Source organism: Podarcis liolepis (assembly GCF_965112155.1).
Source record: "Podarcis liolepis genome assembly, chromosome: 7".
Lineage (NCBI taxonomy): Eukaryota > Metazoa > Chordata > Lepidosauria > Squamata > Lacertidae > Podarcis > Podarcis liolepis.
Window position 1 is genome coordinate 17,135,806 of NC_139561.1, and position 26,010 is coordinate 17,161,815.

At 44.8% G+C, this 26,010-nt stretch overlaps 1 long non-coding RNA gene across 3 annotated transcripts in view; it reads right to left on the minus strand.

The window, feature by feature from the left end:
* Positions 1-25,533, minus strand: part of LOC310711197 — a 132,188-nt gene extending 106,655 nt beyond the window's left edge. For all 3 annotated transcript variants that reach the window (XR_014528372.1, XR_014528373.1, XR_014528374.1), the window contains exons 1-2: positions 25,384-25,533; positions 7,632-7,801 (exon numbers count right to left, since the gene is read on the minus strand). This is a non-coding gene — a long non-coding RNA (uncharacterized lncRNA). The remainder of the gene's footprint in view (positions 1-7,631; positions 7,802-25,383) is intronic.
* Positions 25,534-26,010: the final 477 nt, after the last annotated feature.

A 26,010-nucleotide genomic window follows, 5' to 3' on the forward strand; every position in this document is an offset into this window, starting at 1 on the left:
TTCCACTTTAAGAGGGGTTTCTTAGGGTCAACCAAGTTTCCCTTCTGGTTTGCTTTGATCCTAGATGTTTTCCTTTTTTCCACATTATGTCGGGTTTTATTTTCCTTGCTGGTGTTATCGTTTGGTGTGCTAGAGAGAATTTTATATGAATGCAAGTTGTCTATTCTCCTAGTTATTTCAGTCAGAGTGGTAAGTAGGCCCAAGCATTCTGAGAGGAAGTCTTTGATGTGTCCCAGTTCTCTGTCTATCTGCAACTTCTGTTCGTTTAACAGATCATTATATAGCCCTGTTAGTATGTAGGGGAGGCATTCCAAATCCAGATATTGGGCTCTTGTGTCCTCCAGGTCCTCATTCGTCACAATGTGAAACCCCATCTTCTCCCCGGGCCTAGGTCTTTGGGAGGGCTCATCTGTCTTAATTACTGGGTTTTCCTCTTGTGACTCTTGTTCCTGCCCCAGCCCCAGTTGAATCACTGAGGTTTCATCTTCTATGGCAACTTGTTTTATTTCCGTTGCCAGATTGACTCCCACCCCTTCTTCGTCTATTTCCATTAGCTCCCCGTACCTGGTGCAGTCTATGGACCATTCGTGGGGGTGTTGTTTGTCAGCATTATTTATTTTGTCTGTTTTCGGTTTAAAGTATTGTGATATTTTCGCCTGCCTTCCTCTTGTAGAGGGTTCAGCCGCTTTGGTGAGGGGGATTCCCAGCTCTTTATAGCTCTGTCTTGTAAACACCATTCTCTAGGTTGAGAGCTTCCCTTATTGGGCACTTTATTGTAGAAATAAAGGTAGAGGTAAAGTTTGGAAAACCGGTGTCCAGGCTGTTGGATCAGGGAGACTCCCTACCTTTCCCTCTTTAAGCCTTAACTTGGGGCGGGAAGGTATTCATGGGGGAGTTCTTGGACTTATCTTATCGAGGTTAGGCTCAATGGAGTTCAGCAGTTTCCTCTGCTTCTTTGGTTGTATTTCAAGCCAATCCGTCGTCCGGGAGCTCCAAGGTTGTAAGTCAGTGTAACAGTATCAGTAAACAGTGCGACGATAAAACAATAAAAGAATAAAAGAATAAACTAATTAAAACGAGGCGACAAGACAGACAGCCAACAGTCTTTAAGGTCCTTAAGGTGCAGTTTTGGGGTCTTGAAGAGGCTAAAATTAATAAAAACGCTTAGTTAAAATCGGAGTCTCTAATTAGGCTGCTACCTCCGTCGCCATCTTGGCCTCCTCATTTAAGGGTTGCAGATGACTCTTTTGGGAGGGCACAGATGCTTCAGGAGAAAGTTTTTTTTAGCAATTTCCCTCCTCCAATGCTGCATTTGTGCCTGTCTGAGAAGTGTGTGGGGAATGGAAGACTGTCTTATCTCTTCCGCTGTATGTACTTTTTTACTTGTGCCTGTTTGTTCTTTCGGAGCTGGAGAGAACGGACGTCATTATTCTTTTGTCTGTACATAGTGCCTGGATAGTGGAAAGGGGGACACTGAGGACTTGGGAGTCATATAACTCCAAGTCCACCTCAGGTAAAGGTAAAGGTAAAGGGGCCCCTGACCATTAGGTCCAGTCGTGGCCGACTCTGGGGTTGCGGCGCTCATCTCGCTTTATTGGCCGAGGGAGCTGGCATACAGCTTCCAGGTCATGTGGCCAGCATGGCTAACCCACAGCGCCACGCACGTCCTGCAATTAGGCTTGCATCAGTGTCCTGGTCAGTCCACACCTGTACCCAACCAAGCACATTATACAACCTGCATACTGTTCCTACAGCAGAGTTATTGTACGCATTAATGAGACTGTTGAAAAGTTAATGTACCTCTTAAGTATGTTGGGGAAGTGTCAGGGAACTGTCATCGGAGGAACAGGTGGTGGAAGGGCTCATGGAGGCTGGTAGAGACTCAGCAGCTGAAGCAGGAACCAGCAGGGGGAGAGGTGGATCTCTGAGGGAAAGCGAGCAGGAGGGAGGGCTCAGGGACACGTCCAGTGAGAACAGCGGGGGGGTATCTGAAGCTCCCATAGGGAGACCCACTCCTCGCCGGAAACTGTCACGCCGCGAGTCCAGGAGACGTGTTTCCGTTAAGGAGCTTTTATGCTGGAAACGATTCCGAAAGCAACCACTGTCGGAATCTGCAAGTGACTAGAGCAGCCATGTCTGAGGGGCTCTGTCACAAACAGAAGTTTGTGGGCATGAACAAACTCTGAGGGACTACTATTTTACGCACAAGCAGCTCATCATCCCATCACAGCATTCCGACAGTCTTTGTAAGCTGTGTGTGCAGGAGAAGGCATCATGAGTGACCCAGCCGGAACCGGAGAAGCAGGGGTTGGAGCTGGTCCAAGCTTGGAAGAAAGGTACCAAGCGTTGGAGATCCAACTGGCGCTGCAGACGGCGAGGCTTGAGGAGAGAAGGGCTCAGGATGCAGACAAGAAGGGGAAAGCCACCCAGTTCACCAGAAAGGTACCAGGATCGGTGCAGAAGTTTGGGGGGGGGACCCCAAGGACTACCATGCCTTTAGAACAGAGATGCAATATGCCCTCAATGTGCAGTTTGATGAATTCCCTGACGAGGAATCGCGAGTGGCTTTCGTGATTGGGCATCTTGAAAGGGGGGTGAGGGACTGGGTTAGACCCCTGATGGCAACGCATAATGACGCCCTAAAGGACACCATGAAGTTCTTTCGTGCAATGGATCTCATGTTTTCCAGCGATATTGAGCAGGGAGTGGTGCGCAGACAGCTAATGGCTTGCAAGCAGGGGAGCCGATCTGTCCATGAGTACTGGACTGAGTTCACCATGCTGGTTCACATATTGGGGTGGGACTTATCGGCGGCACCCATTCAAATGCTATTTGAAGAAGGCCTTGCTTCGGCTGTGAAAGACGAACTTTCCCGGGGTCCCAGGGCGGATTCTATGGATCAGCTGACCAAATCTGCGCTGACCATAGGAGCGCGCCAGGAGGCGAAAGCTTTGGAGAGGCGGGAAGGGAAGGGGGAATGTTGGAAGGAGTTCCGCATTCCAGACATTCCAGAGACAACTTTCCCGCCGGCAGAGCCGATGGAAATCGGAACAGCGCGCGCGCGTGCAGTTTCAAAGCCCAGGGAGGGGGAAAAGAAGGAGGGAAAAGGCGCCCGGAAATGCTGTCTCTGCCAACAGCCAGGTCACTTTGCCAGAGTCTGCCCCCAGAGGAAGGAATGGCAAGGGATGGTGGGAGCTGTTGAGGGAAGAGAGGAGGAAAAACCGGAGCAAGTAAAAGCCAACGCCTGGTTGCCACCGTCGGGGCACAGCAGCCAGGCCAAAGAGCAGTGAAAGTGCCCACGCCAGAACCTCCCAAACCTGCCCTAGTGATAGAAGTGTCGCTAGAGCTGCAAAATGGACACCCCCTAAAGATAAAGGCGCTGTTGGACTCAGGCAGCTCCTGCAATTTCATGAGCAAAGAGTTTGCAGCTGAACACCAGATACAGACTATCCCTTTAAGCAACCCCCTGCAGGTGACCACGATCGATGGCAGGGAATTGTTGGGAGGAGAAGTCAGCTTGCAGACCGTCCCAATGATAATGAAGGTGGCAAGGCACACAGAACTGATAGCGTTAAATGTGGCCACCTTGGGAGGAGCTCCTATTATTTTGGGGATGAGCTGGCTAGCGTTACATGATCCGCTGGTGGGCTGGCATCAGAGAGTGGTTTCCTTTGGTTCAGCACATTGCTTAGAACACTGCAAAGGGGGAAAGGGTTCAGCAGGGGCCCAAGCCACCCTAGCAGGGACGGAAGTAATGGAGAAAGTGAAGGTACCACCACAATACGCAGATCTCAGCGACGTGTTCAGCGAGAAGGAAGCTGACCAACTACCCCCGCATAGACCCTTTGACTGTCAAATCAATTTACTCCCTGGGGCACAGCTTCCTGTAGGCAAGTTGTACGCCATGTCAGACAGAGAAATGCAGGAGCTGAGAGAGTTCATTGACAAGAACCTGAAGAGAGGTTTCATCAGAGAGTCCAGAGCGGTGGGAGGTAGCCCAGTGTTTTTTGTGGATAAAAAAAACAAGGACAAGCCGAGACTTGTGTGTGACTTTAGGGGGTTAAACGCAGTGTCAGAACCATTGGCCTTCCCTATGCCCAGGATTGACGACATTTTGACCAGGGTGCGGAAGGGAAAGATTTTTACAAAGCTGGACCTAAGGGGGGCGTACAACCTGATACGTATAAGTAAAGGGGATGAATGGAAAACCACCATGTTCACCCCTTTGGGGGCATTTGAATATCTCGTTATGCCATTTGGCTTACAAGCAGGCTCGGCGTGCTTCCAATCGTTTATGAATCACGTACTGGGGCCTTTGCTTTACAAGAATTGTGTGGCCTTCCTAGATGACGTGTTGGTGTATTCTGAGAATGAGGAGCAGCATGTGAGAGACGTCAGAGAAGTGTTGAGCAGGCTGCAAGCCAACCGGCTGTGGGTGAAACTGGAGAAGTGTCAGTTTCATACCAAGGAGGTGGAGTTCCTGGGGTACCGCCTGTCAGACAAGGGATTGGCCATGGATCCCGGCAAGGTCCAGGCAGTGCTGGAATGGAAAACACCCAAAACCAAGAAGGATGTGCAGAGGTTCCTAGGGTTTGGGAACTTTTATCGTAAGTTCATCCGAAACTTTGCCCACCTGACGGCGCCCATTACGGACTGTCTCAGCAGTAAGAAGAAATTCGTTTGGACTGAGGAGGCGGAGCGAGCTTTTGAGGAACTGAAAAGGGCCTTCGCCTCTGAAGAACAACTTCTGCATGTGGATTTACAAAAAAAGCTGAGAGTCGAAACAGACGCATCAGACAGAGCCATAGGGGCGGTGCTTCTTCTGCAGCCAGGGAAGGAGGAGTCAGAGTGGAGACCGTGTGCGTTTTTTTCGCGAAAGCTGAACAAATCCAAGAGGAACTACACAGTGTACGACCGTGAACTTCTTGCTATTCATGAGGCTTTCCGGAGATGGAGGCACCTGCTAATTGGTGCACAACATAAGGTGCAAGTGTGCACTGACCACAAGAACCTAGAGTATTGGAGAACGGCACGAGTGCTCAACCAATGGCAGTTGAGATGGGCCCAGGAGTTCTCCAAATTTAACTTTGAGATTTGTTACGTGCCAGGCCCAGAGAACGTTAGGGCGGACGCTCTCTCACGCAAACCTGAATATTTGGAGGGGGAGGGAGCACCCGAAGAAAGACATGTCATTCCAGAGGACCGCTGGGTGTGTGGGGCAGCATTGGTGGGGCAAAGGGAACTGGTAGAGGGAACGGAGAATGATGAATACGCCCAGGACAAACTCAGGGGTCTCAGGAGGGAGGGAGATAAACCCGGAGGTTTTGAGGAGAGAAACGGGGCGTTGTATTACAAGGGAGCGTTATATATACCTGAAGGTGATTTGAGGGAGAAGGTACTCAAGCAGCTGCACGATAGCCCCACAGCAGGGCATTTTGGGCAACACAAAACCATGTGGCTGGTTACCAGGGAATTTTGGTGGCCCAAGGTCAGGGAAGATGTGCGGGAGTATGTGAGAGGGTGTGACCAATGCCAGCGAGCCAAAGGGGAGAGGCGGGCACCGGCAGGGTTATTAGAACCGCTACACACACCTGAAAGACCATGGGAGGCAGTGGCAATAGATTTCATGACTGATCTGCCAAAGTCCAGAGGGAAAACAGCCATCATGGTTGTGGTAGACCTGTTAACCAAAACGGCCCACTTTATAGCCTGCTCACATGCTGTCACGGCAGAAGAAACCGCTAAATTGTTTGTAGAAAATGTGTTTAGGTTGCATGGCACCCCCTTGAGGGTGGTTTCAGACCGAGGGAAACAATTTACTTCCAGGTTCTGGAGGAAGCTCATGAGCTTACTGCATGTAGAGGTCAATTTTTCGACTGCTCGGCATCCTGAAACCAACGGGCAGGCGGAAAGAGCCAATGGCATCCTCCAGCAATATTTGAGGTGTTATGTCAATGACAGAGAGAATGATTGGGTGGAGAAGCTGGCGTTGGCGGAATTTGCCTACAACAATGCGGTGAACGTGTCCACGGGGATGAGCCCCTTTTTGGCTAATTACGGGTGCCATCCCAGGGCTTTCCCAGGGGGGGGAGGGGAGAGATGGAGCGTTCCAGCTGCCGAGCAGTTCGTAGAAGAAATGGAAGCGATCCATCGCCAGCTCCAACTTAACTTAGACAGGGCCAAGGAGGAATATAAGAGGCAGGCAGACAAAAACAGAAGAGAAGGTGAAACCATTAGGGTGGGGGACCAGGTGTGGCTGTCAACCCAAGGGTTACCCTTCAAAGGGGGTTGTAAGAAGTTAAGACCCAAAAGATTGGGCCCATTTGAAGTCACGCAAAAGGTCAACCCAGTGGCTTTCAGACTCCGGTTACCGAACCACATGAAGCTGCACCCAGTTTTCCACAGGTCGTTGCTGTCACCGTATAAAGGGGACAGAGAAGAGAGGGTCACTCGGGGACCAGCAATAGAGGAAAGGGAACAAAGCTACCATGTAGCGGAGATCCTCGATTCCAGGTGGAAGGGAGATCAAGTAGAGTATTTGGTAATGTGGGAAGGGGAACCGGAGTCGGAAAACACCTGGGTCATGGCAGAGGATGTCAATGACGAGGTTTTAATAGAAACTTTTCATCAGAGGTTCCCATGTAAACCTCAGCCTGTAGCGAGGTTCCGGAGGGAATACTTTGCCACCACCGACGAAGAAGAGGAGTTGGAGGGGTTCACAGATTCCGAGGAGGAGGAGGATTCAGCGAGCCGGAACGGCGACCGATGGAGGGAAATGTTCGAGACGTCTGAAGATGAAGAGGATTCTTTTCGTGGTTTTACCTCCTCACCACCCAGAGGAGAGGGAACGGGAGGGGGTGAAGGGGGCCCTGGAGGGGAGGTGGATGTCAGGGAACTGCCATCGGAGGAACAGGTGGTGGAAGGGCTCACGGAGGCTGGTAGAGACTCAGCAGCTGAAGCAGGAACCAGCAGGGGGAGAGGTGGATCTCTGAGGGAAAGCGAGCAGGAGGGAGGGCTCAGGGACATGTCCAGCGAGAACAGTGGGGGGGTATCTGAAGCTCCCATAGGGAGACCCACTCCTCGCCGGAAACTGTCACGCCGTGAGTCCAGGAGACGTGTTTCCGTTAAGGAGCTTTTATGCTGGAAACGATTCCGAAAGCAACCACTGTCGGAATCTGCAAGTGACTAGAGCAGCCATGTCTGAGGGGCTCTGTCACAAACAGAAGTTTGTGGGCTTGAACAAACTCTGAGGGACTACTATTTTATGCACAAGCAGCTCATCATCCCATCACAGGAAGCAACATTGCTTATTTTTTTCAAAAGGACTGGGGAGCTGTGGCAAACTTTGCATGATGCAAATTTGGAGTCAATATCAGAAATGTCTAACCCAGGAAGGGTGAGACCCAGAGTGGAATGAACCAGAGGAACAGTCAAGGAAGAGAATGGAGGAAATCTATTCAGCCCTGGCAAGGAACTCAGTGTTCCCAACACAAGATGGCCAATTGCTCTCCCTATTTCTGATTTGAGGCCAGAAATAGGTAGCATCACTCAACAGACCTCAACAAGGGCTATATAAGGAAGGCAGAGCTCCACCTCAGGAAGAGCAGAGACAAGGAGCAACCCTTCCTCACCTCTATTCCTTTCTGCCAGCCGAAGGAGGAATTCCGAATCTGACCCATCATGAAGTTGTGGCCCATCCTGCTATCTGCAGCACTGCTGGTTTTGACTCTGAGCATTTCGGTTCAGGGCAAGGAGGATGACAGCGACACAGCTAAGAGCGACACAGCTAAGAGAGACATGGCTAAAGTGGAAGAGAAAAGTGACTTTGAAAAATTCAAGGAGCAGGTGGGTACAGGCAATTCTACATGCAGTTCTGATGAGTTTGGGGAAGGATGGGAGCTCAGCGGTCGTGCTGCTTGCTTTGCATCCAGAAAATCCCAGTCCTACCCACAAAATCCTTAGGTAGGGCTGGATCCTAGGAGTGTTCACAGCTCTTGCCTCCCATCTGCCCTATGGCCTCAATCCAGGCAGGGTCTGAATCAGGCCCTGGGCCAATCTGGCAACTACTTGGCCTTTATCAGATATTATTTTTTATTAAAGTTTCCAGTTATAGAATTTCCACAAATAAACACCCACCAATAAAACAAAATAATACACCAACTTCCCTTCTTCTCCTTCCATGGTTCTTTTAAGTTTCCCATTCTTACTGCATATTCTATTCCAACCATCTAATTTCCCCTCCTTTTCATGTTACCTCAAACAAAATTGTAACTGTTGAATTCACATTAATCTTGCTCATGTTTTCACTTGCTTCCAGTTATTTTCCACGTATTCCACACACAAAAATCATTCCTCTTTATAAACTCAATCATCTTGTTCTCTTACCCTGCTAGTTAAGCCTGCTGACTCTGCATACACCATCATTTTTAGCTGCCATTCCTCCTTCCTTGGGACCTCTCCCATCCTCCATTTCTGAGCTTACAAAATCTGAGTTGCTGTAGTTGCATATATAAATGTGCTCTTCTGGCCCCTGGGAGCCTCTGTCTGTACCATTCCCTAAAGGAATGCCTCTAGTCCTTTGCCCAATTTCATTATAAGTCATTTCCCAAGCAACTGCTTGTTCTGTCCTGGATTTGTTCCTGCAGTAGAATAATAAAATCATAGAACTGCAGAGTTGGAAGGGAATCCAGGTGTCATCTGGTCCAACCCCGTGCAATGCAGGAATCACAGCTAAGACATCCCTAGCTGATGGCCATCCAAACTCTGTTTGAAACTCTCCAAGGAAGGAGAGTTTGCCACCTTCTGAGTTAGTACGTTCCACTGTAGTTCGGGGCTTGTGCCTCCCCACAACTGACTAAAGGTAGGGGGGGTTCACTTTTGAAGTGTGTACCTTTACAAGCTGTTTGGCAAAGGCACCCATCTTGCCTTGTCCATGCCATTCCTATGCAAGGGGCTTCTCTGCAGGGCTTGCCTCTGTAAGTGTTTTAGAGGTTCTGCCTCACCTTCCTGCCTGAAGCCTACTCTGCCCTGAGAGTCATGGATGACTCTGGGGCATCCACATATGCCTGATTTGAATCAGGCCTTGGCAGAATCCAGCTCCCAAAGGAGCCTGCGACCACTTTTCTCAGCCTACCACACTGACCTTCCAAATGCAATTCTAACAGGGGTTCAGGGGGAGGGGTCCCCAGGCAGGCAGGTCAACGTAGGGAGGGTTGCTGATGGAATCAGGCCTCAACATCCCTTCTTCTTTCTCCAATCAGATGAGCAAAGCAGCGTCAGCATCAGCAGCGGCTGCAAAATACTTGGCCAAAGGGGCAAAAGCGACATTTTCAGCAATAACCCGAGGTGCAAAGGCGAAATTCAGCAATGTATTTGGGTAAAAATAAGAGAGCGAGGGACAACCAACAAGCCCATGAAACAGAAAACACCTTGTGTCTGAACTGTGCAGATGTGACTCTTTGGTACTTTTGCCAGCATTGTGGAATCAAAGATAGATCTCAAGATGAACCCCGACCTCTTTCCTCCACCGGGCCACCCACACATCGGAGACTCTCGGTTCTTATTGATTATGTTAAATTCCTCCTGTTATTGAGGGTGGGCGGAAGCTGCTTCCTTCACTTCCACAAACACACACTGCAATGAAGTGAGCCCACTCTGCCCCCTATCTCAATTGGCTTTTGTACCCTCTGCAGGGGAAGATGAGGAGTGGCCACAGCCACACAATTTGCATCCACTCGTCACAGCCGTGGCACAAAAGGGGGCTTAAGGAGAGCTGTTTAATAGACACCTATGTACAAGACCCATTTCTGTACCGTCCTAAACGGACAGCCATGCCTTTTAATGTAGAAGAAGAAGAAGAAGAGTTTGGATTTGATATCCCGCCTTTCACTCCCCTTCAGGAGTCTCAAAGCGGCTAACAATCTCCTTTCCCTTCCTCCCCCACAACAAACACTCTGTGAGGTGAGTGGGGCTGAGAGACTTCAAAGAAGTGTGACTGGCCCAAGGTCACCCAGCAGCTGCATGTGGAGGAGCGGAGACATGAACCCGGTTCCCCAGATTACATGACTACCACTCTTAACCACTACACCACACTGGCTCTCTACACCACACTGTAATTGTAATTGAATGTCATGCAAATATAATATTATTTCTTTAAATTTATACAGTATAAATGAACGGCCATGTAATTAATTCATTAATCATGGTGGCAGCAGGAGCAAAAAAGGCTTTCGATAACTGATTTTTTTTGCTTTGTGTACTTAATAAAGAGAGTCTGTTTATTCCCACATTGCTTGCTTCAGTGTCTGCCTTCAAGGAAGGGGAGACCATTCTCAGCCCGATGGCTGCATTTCCTTCTGGGTGACCATATGATTTTACCTTTACAGACTAAGCTAGATTACACACCCACACACACCCACACACATCTCCATCCAGGCAACCAAGAGGCATCATCAGAGTTGAGGACACATCCCAGCCAGACAAGAACACAAATAATAATAACAATGTTGTTGTTGTTTAGTCGTTTAGTCGGGTCCAACTCTTCGTGACCCCATGGACCAGAGCACGCCAGGCACTCCTGTCTTCCACCGCCTCCCGCAGTTTGGTCAAACTCATGCTGGTAGCTTCGAGAAAACTGTCCAACCATCTCGTCCTCTGTCGTCCCCTTCTCCTTGTGCCCTCCATCTTTCCCAACACCAGGGTCTTTTCCAGGGAGCCTTGTCTTCTCATGAGGTGGCCAAAGTACTGGAGCCTCAGCTTCACGATCTGTCCTTCTAGTGAGCAGTCAGGGCTGATTTCCTTCAGAATGGAATAAATAAATAAATAAATAAATAAATAAATAAATAAATAATAATAATAATAATTTATTTACACCCTGCCCATCTGGCTGGTTTTCCCAACAGAATATTAAAAACACAATACAGCATTAAACATTAAAAACTTCCCTAAACAGAGCTGCCTTCAGATGTCTTCTGAAAGTCAGAGAGTTGTTTGTTTCCTTGACATCTGATGGGAGGGCGTTCCACAGAGTGGGCAGCACTACTGAGGAGGTCCTCTGCCTGGTTCCCTGTAACCTCACTTCTCCCAGTGAGGGAACCAGCAGAAGGCCCTCAGAGCTGGACCTCAGTGTCCGGGCTGAACGATGAGCGGTTCTCTCGCTGCGAGAAGCCAAGTCACAGGGAACCAGGCAGAGGGCCTTCTCGGTAGTGGCACCCGCCCTGTGGAACGGCCTCCCACCAGATGTCAAAGAGAAAAATAGCTACCAAACTTTTAGAAGACATCTAAAAGCAGCCCTGTTTAGGGAAGCTTTTAATGTTTAATAGTCAAAATAAAAAAATTCCTTCCAATAGCACCTTAAAGACCAACTAAGTTAGTTCTTGGTATGAGCTTTCGTGTGCATGCACACGAAAGCTCATACCAAGAACTAACTTAGTTGGTCTTTAAGGTGCTATTGGAAGGAATTTTTTTATTTTGACTATGGCAGACCAACACGGCTACCTATCTACTACTGGAACAATGTTTAATAGGTTATTGTATTTTAGTGTTTTGTTGGAAGCCGCCCTAGGGAAACCCAGCCAGATGGCCGGGGTATTAATAATGAATTATTATTATTATTATTATTATTATTATTATTATTATTATTAGTCATGATGGCTCGGCTTTGCCTCCATGGTCTAAGGCAGCAATGCTTCTGGGTACCAGTTACTAGAAACCTCAGGAGAAGAAGGTACTCTTGTACTCAAATCCTGCTTATAGGTTTCCCACAGACAACTGGTTTGCCACCATGAGAAGAGGATGCTGGACTAGATAGGTCATTGACCTGATTCAGAAGGCTCTTCTTTTCTTCTGCTCTGGGAGAGACACGTCTTCAAGCCTGGATAGTGGAGAAAGGGGCGCTGAGGACTGCTTGGTCATCTTAATCAAAGTCCTCCTGAGGGCAACACTATGACATGGCTGTTGGGGACATAATAACTTAGGCTTGGTCAATGGCATGAGTACTGGTCACTCCACACCAGTAACCAAACAAGTTCACGATGCAACTTGCATACTTTTCCTACAACAGAGCTACTCTATCCATTAATGATACTGCTGAAAAGTTAATATACCTCTTAAATAAGTAGGGGAATGTCCTTAATTTTTTTTTAAAGTTATTGTAGAAATTGGAATTTGGAACAACAATGCAGTGATGAGTTTCTAATTAGGATTTGAAAATCTGCTATAGTAACTTCCAGACTGGACTCTTGTGATTCTCCATACCTGAATAAAATAAAATAAAATAAAATAAAATAAAATAAAACAAAATAAAATAGGGTAGCTTCAGTGGGTTCAAGACAATCCTTTTGGAGCATTTTTCTAATGCACACATACACTTTTATGAGATTGGTGGGGGTGGGGAGAGAGAGAAGAAAAGGAGCTGTTGCAAAGAGTGTGAGCCAATTTCCTCATTGAGCTCAGAAACTGTGAAATTTGGGACGTGTGGGACCCAGAGCAGAATGAACTGAAGAAACAGTCAAGGAAGAGAATGGAGGAAATCCACTCAGCCCTGACAAAGGGCTGAGTGTTCCCCACATCAGCATGAAATGGCTTATTGCCTTACCAAACTTCACTTAGTTTAAAGTAGGTAGCATCACCCATCTCAAACAGGTCTGTACAAAGAAGGCAGAGACAGGGGCAGAGGAAGGGGGGGTGCGGTGGGTGCGGGTTGCCCCGGGTGTCACCACAGAGGAGGGTGACAAAATGCCAGGCAGCACTCACTGAGGAGACCATCTCAGACAGATCAGCGACAAGGGCCAACTCTTCGTCATGTCTATTCGTCTATGCCATCCGAAGGAGGACACTTTGATTCTGATCCATCACAAATGTGAGCATTTCAAGTCAGTGCAAGGTGAAGAACAAGAGTAAGAGCAAGTCTGAGGAGCAGGAACAGATTGAGGACAAAGACGAGGATGGGGGCAGTAATCAATTTTCTTTTTTTCTTTAAATAATATTTATTAAAAGTTTCAGAATTACAGAAAAGAAGAAAAAATAGGAAACTACAATACATAAAAAAGAAGAAGAAAAACACAAAGCATAAAAACCAATACAACAATACAGCACAAAGGGGAAAAAAACACAAATCCCATATTACGTATCTTTAACTTCCATTTGCTTGTTTCATTGACCTCCTCACACCTCCCTTTTTGTATTCTAGTTTAGTTAGTTATTTCAGCAAATTCTTTCCATCTTTCTCAATTTTTATTGAATAATTTATCTTAACAAATTAACCTATTAATTAACTCAACAAATCCTTTCCATCTTTCCCCATATTCTGTTATTCAAATTGCCTTGATTTATTTAACCTTATTTTACCGTAAAATACCTTAGAGCTTGAAACTTAATACTCAATTATACATGACTCCTTATATCATTTCTACTAAAACCATATAGTTTCATTCCAACATTTTCCCTAATATTCATTAATTTTAGGCTAATTCCCGAAATAATAAATTTTCTTTATAAATTTTCTTCCAATCTTCATCCAACGTCTCTTCTTCCTGGTCTCGGGTCATGTCAGTCCTTACTGTCCATTCCATCTAGTCCATCAACCTGGTAATCTTATGTCCGAGGCGCTTAAGTCTCTTCCATGTCCCTTCTGCAGATCTTCTTCTTCTTGTTTATACCTGCACTTTTCCTTGTCTTTTGTTGGTCTCTTTCTTAATTTCTTTCCTTTCTCATTGAGGAGTAGGTCTCTGGGAGGTTCCAGCCCAAGATTATCTCCATCTCCCTTCATCAAACCAGCCCATTCCCCACAGTCCCACTCCCCACAGTCATCAATATAATCCAAAAAATATTTAAGAGCATATTTCAAAGTCCCTCCGAAGTTAAGAACCTCCTCAGCTCCAGACTCCCCCTGGCCCACTCCAACTTCAATCTTCAAAAACAGCGGCTTATGCTCCTGCAGGGCCTCGGATCTCTCCATTTGTATTATTTGAGGTGCAGCCGCAACCTCCTCCATTATCTTCTGCTCTTGCCCAATCAATACAGGTTCCTGAGTTGGTCCCTGAATGGTTTCTGTATCAATATTCCCTGTTTGTCCACAGTTTTTGACCACAACAGTCATCAAATCCGTTTTCTCATTCATCAAATCCATCTTCTCATGCATCTGTTCCAACAAAGCACTTGTCTTGCATAAAGCAAGCACCAAAACTTCCTCCCAGCTCATTTTTATTCAAGGTCAAAAGGACTGGTCCCACTATCTTAATCTCACAGCTGTAGAGTCCTCAAGTAGACTGCAGCAACAATTTAACAAGCTCCCTCTAGAGGAGACAATTTCTATTTGTATCCAAGAAATTTGTATCCAACAAAGGAAAGTTACTTTCATTTTTCAGATATTTTGTTTCTTTAGAATGCAAAAGGCAACATTGGAATCAGTTTATTTCTCTTCTTTAGCTATCTGTCAAAGTATTCCATTCACAGCCAGAGAACCTCTCCAACAATTTCTTTCTCCTGGGCATGGTCGGCCAATTGGTGCGAAGGGAGGATAGAACTTTTTTTATGTACGCCACAACAGCAGCAAGAATACTCATCGGAAAGTACTGGAAGACACAAGAATTACCCACCCGAGAAGAATGGCAGACGAAAGTGATGGACTATATGGAATTGGCTGAGATGACTGGCAGAATCCGGGACCAAGGAGAAGAGTCGGTGGAAGAAGATTGGAAAAAATTTAAAGTATATCTTCAAAAATATTGTAAAATTAAGGACTGTTAGAAAGGTGTTGGAAAAAGAAAATTAGGTAGTTTTGGTATATATGAGATAAAGGATTAAGTAAAAATGAGTTGATGAAAGTGATGAAAGAGAGGACGTTAATCTATATTATTTTAAATTAAATTACTGAAATGAAAATAAGGTTGGAAGGATTTGCTGAAAAAAATGATTTGAATTAGAATACAAAATTGGGAGGTGTGAGGAGGTCAAGGAAATAAATAAAGGAAGAAAGCTATGTAAAGGTTTAATCTGTTATTTTTTATTTTTTATTTTTTTTAATTGAATGTATTTTTATACCTTCTTTTTCTTTTTTTTCTGTTACTGTTGTATTCTTTTTTATATTTTGTATTGTTCTTTTCTCTTTTTGAAACCTTAAACTTTGAATAAATATTATATATATATATATAAATTTCTTTCTCTGACACCCCGTTCCCAGGTTAGAGACGGTGGAAACTTATCTTTCTTCACTCCCTCTCCTGCAGGCTTAAACAAAGTCCCCCCCCCCTTTCTCCTGCTTCCAAGGGGGTTTTAGTGGTTATAAATGAAGGAAATTTAGACTTTTTAAACAACTTTCCAGGCTTTAGCTTACAAGGTTTTTGCTTCAGTCTATGTACAAAAAGCGGAAGGCGGACTTCCTGTTTTGAGCCTTCCCGCTTCGGTGCCAAATTAGGATATTTCTTGATCCAATTTTCCGTTTCTACTCACGGGTACTTGTTTTAAATCCAATTGTCCACAGGAAAAAGTCAGCGCTCTCTGGCAATGGCTGTGCGGCTTCACTCCGTGAAAGTAGCAATCAGTTCGCAGCACCGCACCGCTCACCCCACTTCACTCTGGAACCCCGAAATGGGGTTCCCTGTGAGTAGGGGAGGTGCTCCTGGTGCCCTGCCGAACCCCACGTTCCCAGGCTTCCTCCGCCTGGGATTTCTAGCGGGTCCCCACCTTCGCTGCGGCGGGAAGACCCAGTTTCCACGGAGCCAGTTCCTCCGGTCGGAGGAACTCCGCCATTCGCCGATGGCACTAACCCGGAAGTCCAGCAGTAATCAATTTTCTTGCAGTCACTAAGAACAAGGTGATGGGGGTCGGTCAAGGGTTTGAAAATGGTATAAGTGCAATTTATTCAGAACAAAAGGCTAAATTAATAGTTAATAACGTGGTAACAGAGGAATTTAAGATAGAGAAAGGGACACGACAAGATTGCCCAATTTCCCCATTACTTTTTATTTCCGTCCTGGAGGTTTTGTTAAACATGATAAGAAGGGACCATCTGATTAAAGGTATAATGGTCAGAGCTAAACAATATAAATTGAAAGCTTTTGCAGATGACCTAGTACTGACATTACAGGAGCCAGAATCTAGCACTAAAAGAGTATTAGAATTGATCCAGGAGTTTGGTCATGTGGCAGGATTTAAGTTGAATCAGTTAAAAACCAAAGTTCTTGAGAAAAACTTAACAATGACTGAAAGAGAGAGGTTTCAGAATGAGACAGGTTTAACAGTGGTTAAGAAGGTGAAATATTTGGGGATTAACATGACAGCTAAAAACGGGAACTTATTTAAGGACAATTATGAAAAATGTTGGTCGGACGTTAAAAAGGACTTAGAAATATGGTCAAACTTGAAGCTTTCCTTGTTGGGCCGAATTGCTGCTATTAAGATGAATGTATTGCCAAGAATGTTGTTTTTGTTTCAATCGCTACAAATTTTGGATAAAATGGACTGTTTCAAGAAGTGGCAGAGAGACATTTCCAAATTTGTCTGGCAGGGCAAGAAACCCAGAATAAAATTCAAAATACTAACTGATGCAAAAGAAAGAGGGGGATTTGCCCTGCCAGACCTTAAACTCTATTATGAATCAGCAGCTTTCTGCTGGTTGAAGGACTGGCTGCTTCTTGAGAACACAGACATTTTGGATTTAGAAGGTTTCAACAATGTTTTTGGGTGGCATGCATATTTATGGTACGACAAGGTTAAAGCACATAAGGCATTTAAAAACCACATTGTCAGGAAAGCACTGTTTAATGTCTGGATACGATACAAAGACTTACTTGAAAATAAAACCCCAAGGTGGTTGTCACCAATGGAGGCAAAAGCTCAAAAAAGGCTCAATATGGAGGCCAAGTGGCCAAAATATCGGGAGATTCTAGAGCAAGAAGGAGACAAATTGAAATTGGAGAGTTTTGAGAAATTAAAAGATAGAGTGCGAGATTGGCTTCATTACTACCAAATAAGAGAGGTATACAACTTAGATAAAAAAATTGGCTTCCAGGTGGAAAAATCAAAGTTGGAAACAGAATTGCTAGATCCCAATACTAAGATACTTTCAAGAATGTATAACTTGCTGTTAAAATGGAATACTCAGGATGAAACGGTAAAATCTGCTATGATCAAATGGGCACAGGATGTTGGACATAACATTATGTTTGCTGACTGGGAACAGTTGTGGACCACAGGTATGAAATTTACGACATGTAATGCCTTAAGAGAGAATATTATGAAAATGATATACAGGTGGTACATGACACCAGTCAAGCTTGCAAAAATCTATCATTTGCCCGATAATAAATGTTGGAAATGTAAAGAAATTGAAGGTACATTCTTTCACCTTTGGTGGACGTGCCCAAGGATTAAGGCGTTCTGGGAGATGATCTATAATGAAATGAAAAAGGTATTTAAATATACCTTTCTGAAGAAACCAGAGGCCTTTCTCCTGGGCATAGTCGGCCAATTGGTGCCAAAGAAGGATAGAACTTTCTTTATGTATGCAACCACAGCAGCAAGACTACTAATCGCGAAGTATTGGAAGACACAGGAGCTACCCACACTGGAAGAATGGCAGATGAAAGTGATGGACTACATGGAATTGGCAGAAATGACTGGCAGAATTCGTGACCAGGGAGAAGAGTCGGTGGAGGAAGACTGGAAGAAATTTAAGGACTACTTGCAGAAGCACTGTAAAATTAAGGAATGTTAAAACGATGTCTGATGGAAAATAAGTGGTATTGGTAAAAAGATTTCTAAGAAAATGTAAATAGGGATTGATAATTGGAAAATTGATATTTATAATAGGTTAATATCTTGAGTGAGGATAAATGTTAGAGGGTAAGGATTTGCTGAATTTAATATCTGAACTGGAATACAAAATGGGAGGTGTGAGGAGATCAAGAAACTAGTGAATGAAATATAAGATTTGAAAATACTAATCTATTTTCTGTTTTGTCTTTTGGTTTTTCTTTTTGTTGTTTTTCTTTTTTTTCCCTTCCCTTCTTTTGTTAACTGTTTTTTATTGTGTATTTTTAATGTGTTTTGTTTTTGTATTTTTATATTTTTGTAGTTTTTCTTATGTTTAAATTTTGGAACTTTTTATTGTTTGTGAAACTTTAATAAACATTATTAAAAAAAAATAAGAACAAGGTGAGTAGAAGCAATGCTAAATGCAATATGTGTGTTTTTGGGAAGCATGGTAGAGCATCTGCCTTGCATTTAGAAAACCCCAGTTCAATCTCTGGAATCTCAAGGTAGCGCATAGATAGTCCTCTGTCTGAAGGTATGGAGAGTCGCTGACAATGCAGACAATAATGGTAAAAGCAGCTTCTTGTGTTCCTGTGTTCCTTCAAAGTCTCCACAATGTATTCGGCAGTGGCTTGTACAAGAAATGATCATATAAGATTGTGAGAGGCACACTCTTGTCTAGTATTATTATTGTTATTATTAATAAACTTGTGGCACAAAAACTTATCCAAGCGATTCACAACATTCTTAAGAGTCCTTAAGCAAAGGCTTTGTGTTTGTGTGTGATACACAGCTGGTGTCTAGTGAGACTGATGGGGCAGAAGGCAGGGAGGCCCACAGAAACTGGAGCCACAGGTAAGGACTGGTGGTTCCAAATAATTCTAGTTTTCATAGAATCATAGAATTGTAGAGTTGGGTCATCTGGTTTAACCCCCTTGCAGTGCAGGAAGCACAGCTAAATAATCACTGGCAGATGGCCACCCAACTTCTGCTTCAAAACCACCAATGAAGGATTGTCCACCACCTCCTGTGGGAGTCCAGTCCACTGTCCAATAGCTCTTTCCACCAGAACGTTATTCCTAAAGTTGAGTTGGAATTTTGATCTATTGTTGTGGGCCCCCTAAAAGGCATGGGGCCCATAGGCTAGTGCCTGCTCTGCCTATTTGGTAATCTGGCACTGTACACAGTCATAGAATCATAGAATCATAGAGTTGGAATAGACCACAAGGGCCATCGAGTCCAACCCCCTGCCAAGCAGGAAACACCATCACAGCACTCCTGACATATGGTTGTCAAGCCTCTGCTTAAAGACCTCCAAAGAAGGAGACTCCACCACACTCCTTGGCAGCAAATTCCACTGTCGAACAGCTCTTACTGTCAGGAAGTTCTTCCTAATGTTTAGGTGGAATCTTCTTTCTTGTAGTTTGGATCCATTGCTCCGTGTCCGCTTTTCTGGAGCAGCAGAAAACAACCTTTCTCCCTCCTCTATATGACATCCTTTTATATATTTGAACATGGCTATCATATTCACCCCTTAACCTCCTCTTCTCCAGGCTAAACATGCCCAGCTCCCTTAGCCGTTCCTCATAAGGCATCGTTTCCAGGCCTTTGACCATTTTGGTTGCCCTCCTCTGGACACGTTCCAGTTTGTCAGTGTCCTTCTTGAACTGTGGTGCCCAGAACTGGACACAGTACTCCAGGTGAGGTCTGACCAGAGCAGAATACAGTGGCACTATTACTTCCCTTGATCTAGATGCTATACTCCTATTGATGCAATAGTCGTCGCCCATAGCATCAATCAGGGTGGGGTGGTGGTTTCCAAATAAGAGCACCCTGCCCTGGGCCAACCTGGGGGTCACTTGCACTGCTCTGGATTTGGAAGAAGTTTGGGGGCAGAGCCATATTGGATATAGCTCCCAAAGAAGCCCACTACCAGTTTTCTCAGCCTACTACACTGACCCTCCTGATGCAATCCTAAAAGGAGCTCAGGGAGTATGTTTTCTGGCAGGCAAGTCAAAGTAGAGAGGGTTCGAAAGCCACTGTCGCAGAAGTTAAGCTTTCACCTTCCTTCTTCTTTCTGCAAATAGATGCTGGAAGCCTGGAAGATCTCTAAAGCAGCTGCCAAGGCTGCGTTCAAGGGGGCAAAACAATAGTTGAAAGCCAAATGGAACCAGCTAGTGTGTGATGACTGAAAAAACACCAAGCTTGTGGAATTGGAAATGTTTCAAACCATGATTATGTTCCTCCTTGGCACTTTCACTGGGATTGTGGAATGAAAGATGGATGTAGAGATCATGTCCAACCTCTCTCTTCCAATGGATCACTCACCAACTAATACCCCACCTGTGCACCTGAGATTCTCGAGTTTTTGGTGATTATGGTGAATGCTTGCTTTTCTCAGGATGGGTGGGCAGAAATGGTTTCCTTCACAATCACAAACACACTGCAGCGAAGTGAGCCTACTCTGCTGCCTGAGATGCTGGCTCTCACAGGGTGATATTTGCCTCAGGGAAAGATTGAGCATGGCTGTAGCTACCTAACCTTTGCCCACAGGTCACTGCAGCAGCAGAATGAGGGGCTTATCAGGAGCTGTTTGATCATTTGCCCCCCTTCTGTACAATCCTACATGGAAAACTAGGGACTTTAATATAACTGACTGAACATTAGCATAATGCAAAGATAGCAACCATTGTTTCATTTTCTTTTTTTTTATAATAATATTTATTAGTTTTCCAACAAATTAAACACAACACTACAAAAAACCAAAAAAGATAAAAACATACAACAATACAATACAATACAAAAACAAACAAACTGCAAAACACTAACATACATCTAACAAAACAAAACAAAAACCATTTAAAACACAGTCCAATTTCAATATCTTATCTTTCTTTCACTAATTTCCACGACCTCCTCGCACCTCCCTTTTTGTATTCCACTTCTATTAATTGTTTCAGCAATTCCTTTCCATCTTCCTCTGTTTTCTATCCTATAATTGTCTTAACACATTCTAACCTTATTTTTCCCTTTAATGCTCTATTAATCTATTTATACTTAATTCCGTATAACATTTCTACTAAAGCCATATAACTTCATTCCAACATTTTTCTAACATTCATTAATTTTACCGTATTTCTGTAAATAGTCTTTAAACTTTTTCCAGTCTTCTTCCACCGACTCTTCTCCCTGGTCTCGGATTCTGCCAGTCACATTGTTTCATTTTCTGTAGCAAAAACAATCAAATTATCAATGAATCAATCAATCAATCAATTATGGCAGCAGCAATAAAGCTTTCAATTACCGGTATTTTGATTGATTCATTTTCGGTTCCTGTCTTAATCTAGGCCGCTTCTGCACTTCTGAACTGAATGAGCAGGTAGAAACCTCCTCTTTAGCCCTATGAACATTTTGCTGCAACAAGCAGGTGCACAGAAAATAAAAATAAACATAAAGCATCTCTCGTGACACCCTAAAAAGTAACACATTTAAGGTGCCACATTTATAGGCATGAGCTTTTGCTCCAAGAAACCTTACAGCAGTGTGTTAGCCTTTATGGTGCTGCTTTTGGTTTTCATAGCAAGAGATTAACATGGCTACCCCTCTAGAAACAGAATAATAATAATAATTTATAATTTTGCTATTTATACCCTGCCCCAGCCACTCTGGGTGCCTCCCAACACACATAAAACATAATAAAAATCAAGTAACATTTCGGCAACATATTAAAAAGCTTACATTATGGAATCAACCAGGGGGTTTTTTGTTAAGTTTTTGTCATCAGACCCTTGGCTGGTTTTGTCACAACACATATCAACACTGCTATTGTTAAGCAAGCAAGACACACAAACACTATCAAATAGCTAATGGGCAGTTTACAGACTTAGTCGAACACAACATACCATTCACATTTCTTTTTTTTAAGAACAAAAGCAGCAACCCTTTTGTTTTAAAAAGCATTATTCTGTTAAAGTCCTGTACACAGAAGAAAATCCTGCACACTGAAGGAGACCAGGTCAGTGTGCTTGGAAAACAGCAAAGCAATATGAGCAAGGAGGACTTTGCATCCCTCGCGCTTGCCCTTTCCATCCTTGTGGATTCGAACCGCCGACCTTCCGATCGGCAAGCCCAAGAGGCTCAGTGGTTTAGACCACAGCACCCCCCGTGTTCCTGTGATGTGGGTTAGGCAGGGACTGATCCCAAGGTCAACCCTTCAAGGCTGAGTGGGGATTTGAACCTTGATCTCCAGGTTCTTGTCCTGCACTCTAACCACTGCACCACTCTGGCTCTCTTTTACCATCATTGGAGGTACTGATATCTTTCACCACATACCCAAGGTACTTTTCTATATAACCTTCCATTAAAATTGAAACCGGGCTCATATCTTCCCCATCCAACCATTGAATGCGATATTTCAAATGTGTAGCAATGTATGTGTCAGGGACTGGGCAGAGGAGGAATGGGGGCGACCATCTCCCCAGCTTGACCTTTCCAGGGAGGAGGAAGAGGAAGACAGTTTAGATTTACCACAGGGGTTGTAAATCTGCTCAGAAGCAGATGAGGGGAAAAGTTGGGAAATAATGGGAGAGGAGGAGGAGGAAGCACCAGGGGGGTGACAGCTGATGGACAGTGTCTTTAGAAAGCATTTCAGACCCACCCACTGTGAGATTTTGACCAGCTTCGGCCCATCTGAAGCTGATACAGGCTCGTCTCATCTTGAGCCCATGCAGAGCAGTCCACACAGCAGAAGGATAAACAGTATGTGCCACATTCTTAACTTTATTTCCTCTCTATGCTGAGAGAATACAAACATGCATCTTGCCTCTGTGAGAGCAGAGAAGCAACCGTCTCTCTAACAAAGAAACCGAGAGAACAGTGAAAAACAGGAAACCAGTGAACGTCACATCCAGTCTCCCATTTCCTGTGGGAATCCAACAGTAACTCTGACTGTGGAATGCAAAACAATGTCTTGTGACTGCAGTTGCTGCTCAGTGAGGGAAATAGAAACCAACACCCACCCCTCTCCCAGTACCTGGCGAGCCTTGAAAGTAGGAGAGCAAAACCTCAAAGACAGAGGGTGCATAGCAGCACCCATAAGAGAGACAAATGAGAAAGTGGGAGAGATACGGGGGTGGAGATTCACTCAGATCAATGCCATTTTCCAAGAGGCTGGGTTCTATAGCCTCTTTCTGTAAATATTGTATAGAAAGCGGATAGTAAGAAACATTCCCTTGACTTTGTACGTTCCTGGGCAACCAGCCGGGAGTCGCTCCCAGCAGCCTGACAGTATTGCTCGTGAGTTTCTCTGACAGCACTATGTAGGATCTTCCACACTCTTTCATGCCATCAGAACTTAAGAAGAACCTGGTCGCTCAAGTCCATCTGGCCCAGCATCCAATTCTCACAGTGGCTAACCAGTTGCCTCTGGGAACTCTGGAACCAAGACTTGAGTGTACTCATTCATATTGATGAGATAGGAGGGAGAGGCAAGATAAGAAAATGACTGGGGAGCTGTGGCAAATTGGGCATGACCTGTGCACAGAAATTATCAGTTTATCAAAATGTGTGGGACCCAGAGCAGAACGAATTGGAGAAACAATCAAGGAAGAGAGTCAAGGAAATTCACTCAGCCTGGGCAATGAGCTCTGTGTTCACCATGCCAGCATGAACTGCCTAATTGTCTTTCTGAAAGGCACTTGGCTTTAGTCCAGAAGTAGGGTAGCATCACCCATTGAAGCTCAAACAAGGCTATATAAGGCAGGCAGAGAGCACCATCTCAGGCACAGCAGAGGCAAAGAGCAGCTCTTTCTTTCTTTTCCTTTTTTTGCTGCTGCTGAAAGAGGACACTCCGATTCCAACCCATCATGAAGTTCTGGCCCATCCTCCTATCTGTAATGCTGCTGGTTCATACTACAGGTGTTTTGGGTAATGATGAATACCAGGCTGAGTTCCAGGGAAAGGTCAAGAGGATCAAGAAAGGTCTTGTGAGTAGACGTAACACTAGTTGCATTTGCCATAGAACTGTAAAGTTGGAAGGGACCCCTGAGAGTCATTTAGTCCAACATCCTACAACACAGGAATCCTGCTACAGCTGTCCTGGGTCAGCTCAAACCACCTACACTCCAAATCCATTCAACACTTAGTTCTATTGGGACAAAAGCACAGTGGGAGGAGGCTTACAGGCTGTATCATTCATTGGGTTGGTTTTAAGAGACCTGCAGGTGGAGGATGACTGAGGGTGACTGAGGTTAAGTTGGGCAGAGCCTTATTCAATCCTGATTTATCAGCCTGCATTGCATTGGATACAGACCATGAAAATGATGAGCAGTATACAATTTTTCTGCTGCAGTGCTCCAAAAAATAAAATAAAAATTACTATCCAATGGGTATGCTCTGAACAAGATCATCATCATCATTATTTTCCAAGCCCCTCTCCTCATTTTTAATGTCATAAGCTTAGATTTTATTTATGCATTTTAATGTTTTGATGTTTTAATGTTGTATTTTAATCTTGTTTTTTAAGTTGCATTTCAATCAACTTGTTTTTATTATTGGTTGTTAGCCGCCCTGAGCCCGGTCTTGGCTGGGGAGGGCGGGGTATAAATATTTTTAAAAATTATTATTATTTGTCTGTGTATGTGCCAGTAGTGGCTGGTGCCCACTGCGACTGATGGGGCTGAAGACAGGAAGGCCAACGGTAAGGGAGCCAGAGCCAATGCATGCAGAACCCATTCTCCCCACTGCTGAGTTCTGCAAGGGGGAAAGCTCTGCACGAGTGGGGGTGTAGTTAAGAAGCTGTCAGGTGAGAGTTGGCGGATGGCAGACTGATATGATATAGAAGCAATGCAGCTGCGAGCTGCTAGCTTGAAAACTTCACATGATGTTGGGACTGTTCGTGGGAAACAGAGGGACAGTCAATTCACAGTGCGAAGCACCGGAATTAGCTCAGAGTGTAATATGAGCTGTACAGGAAGTACAGGAAGTGTTTGTCTCTCGACTGCTGGAGTTTGAAGAGAGCAGTCATGTTTTTTGTAACGCTGCAATGACAGAAATAAAGGCATGTAAATACGTTTCTGTCTATCTCTTTCCCCTGCCGGGGGGGGGGCAACAAAGAGGATGTGTGTTCTTCTCACACTGAGAAGGATCGCCTATCGCGACCTCTGCCTGGATCTTGCTGAGGAATGCAGACAGGGAGGTCAACAGGAGATCAAGCCAGGTGCCTGGAGAGTTGCCAGTTACTACTTACTTAGGCTTGAATCCCGACAGTTAATGGGGAAATGCTCTGTTTGTTCTGTTGCATTAGCCTCCCCTGGTTTGCATGCTTACAGCATTGGATATAGCTCTAGTAAAACTATTGCCCATTTTCTTGGTCTAATTAGCTGACCTTCTTGATGCAATTTTTAAAGGGCTTCAGGTGATGAGCTCTCTCATAGGCAAGTCAACGTAGGAAGGGTTCAAAAGCCACTGCTGCAGCTGTTTGGCCTTACCCTCTCTTCTTCTTCCTACAGCTTGATGGCTGGGATAAGATCGGAGTGCCTATTCTGGGGCTTGTGTCTGATGTGGTCGGCAAAACACTGAAAACAATGGAAAAAATAAAGGGCATAGGAACTGGTTTAGAAGAAGAAATACCTGAGGAATCGTCCAATCCTTAGGGCAGATGTTCTTTCTGGGCACCTCAACCAAGAATCCCAGATTCAGCTACGAATCAGTTCCAACCTCTCTGCCCCATTGGACCCCCCACCTACTATTATACAACCCACACATCTGAGGCTCTCAATTCTTCTGAATGATGTCATAATGAAGCAAGCCCCCACTGCAGCCCATCTCAACTGGCTCTACCAGGACTGACCATGGAACCTGCTCAAGGAATGGATGGGCACAGCCAGAGTTGTGTAATCTGCACCCCCATATCACAGTGGTGGCAGAAAGAGGGGCTTAATGGGAGCTGTTTAAAATTCACCTATGTACACACTCATTTCTGTAGAATCCTGCATTGGAAACTATCTTTGATATAGTTGCATATCATTAAATGCAATGTGAATAATGAAACATTATTTGTTTGAATTATTGTTGTATAACCAATGATCAGATGATCGTATAATTACCCCAACAGTGGAAAAAGCTTTAAATAACTTTGATGTTTTCATTTTATTTCCACACCTGAAATGGCACCTGAACCTGGGTTACAGAATCACAGCTTGATCAGTTCAAGCCCCTCTTCCCTATTGGACACCCAGCTAATATACCACCCATGCA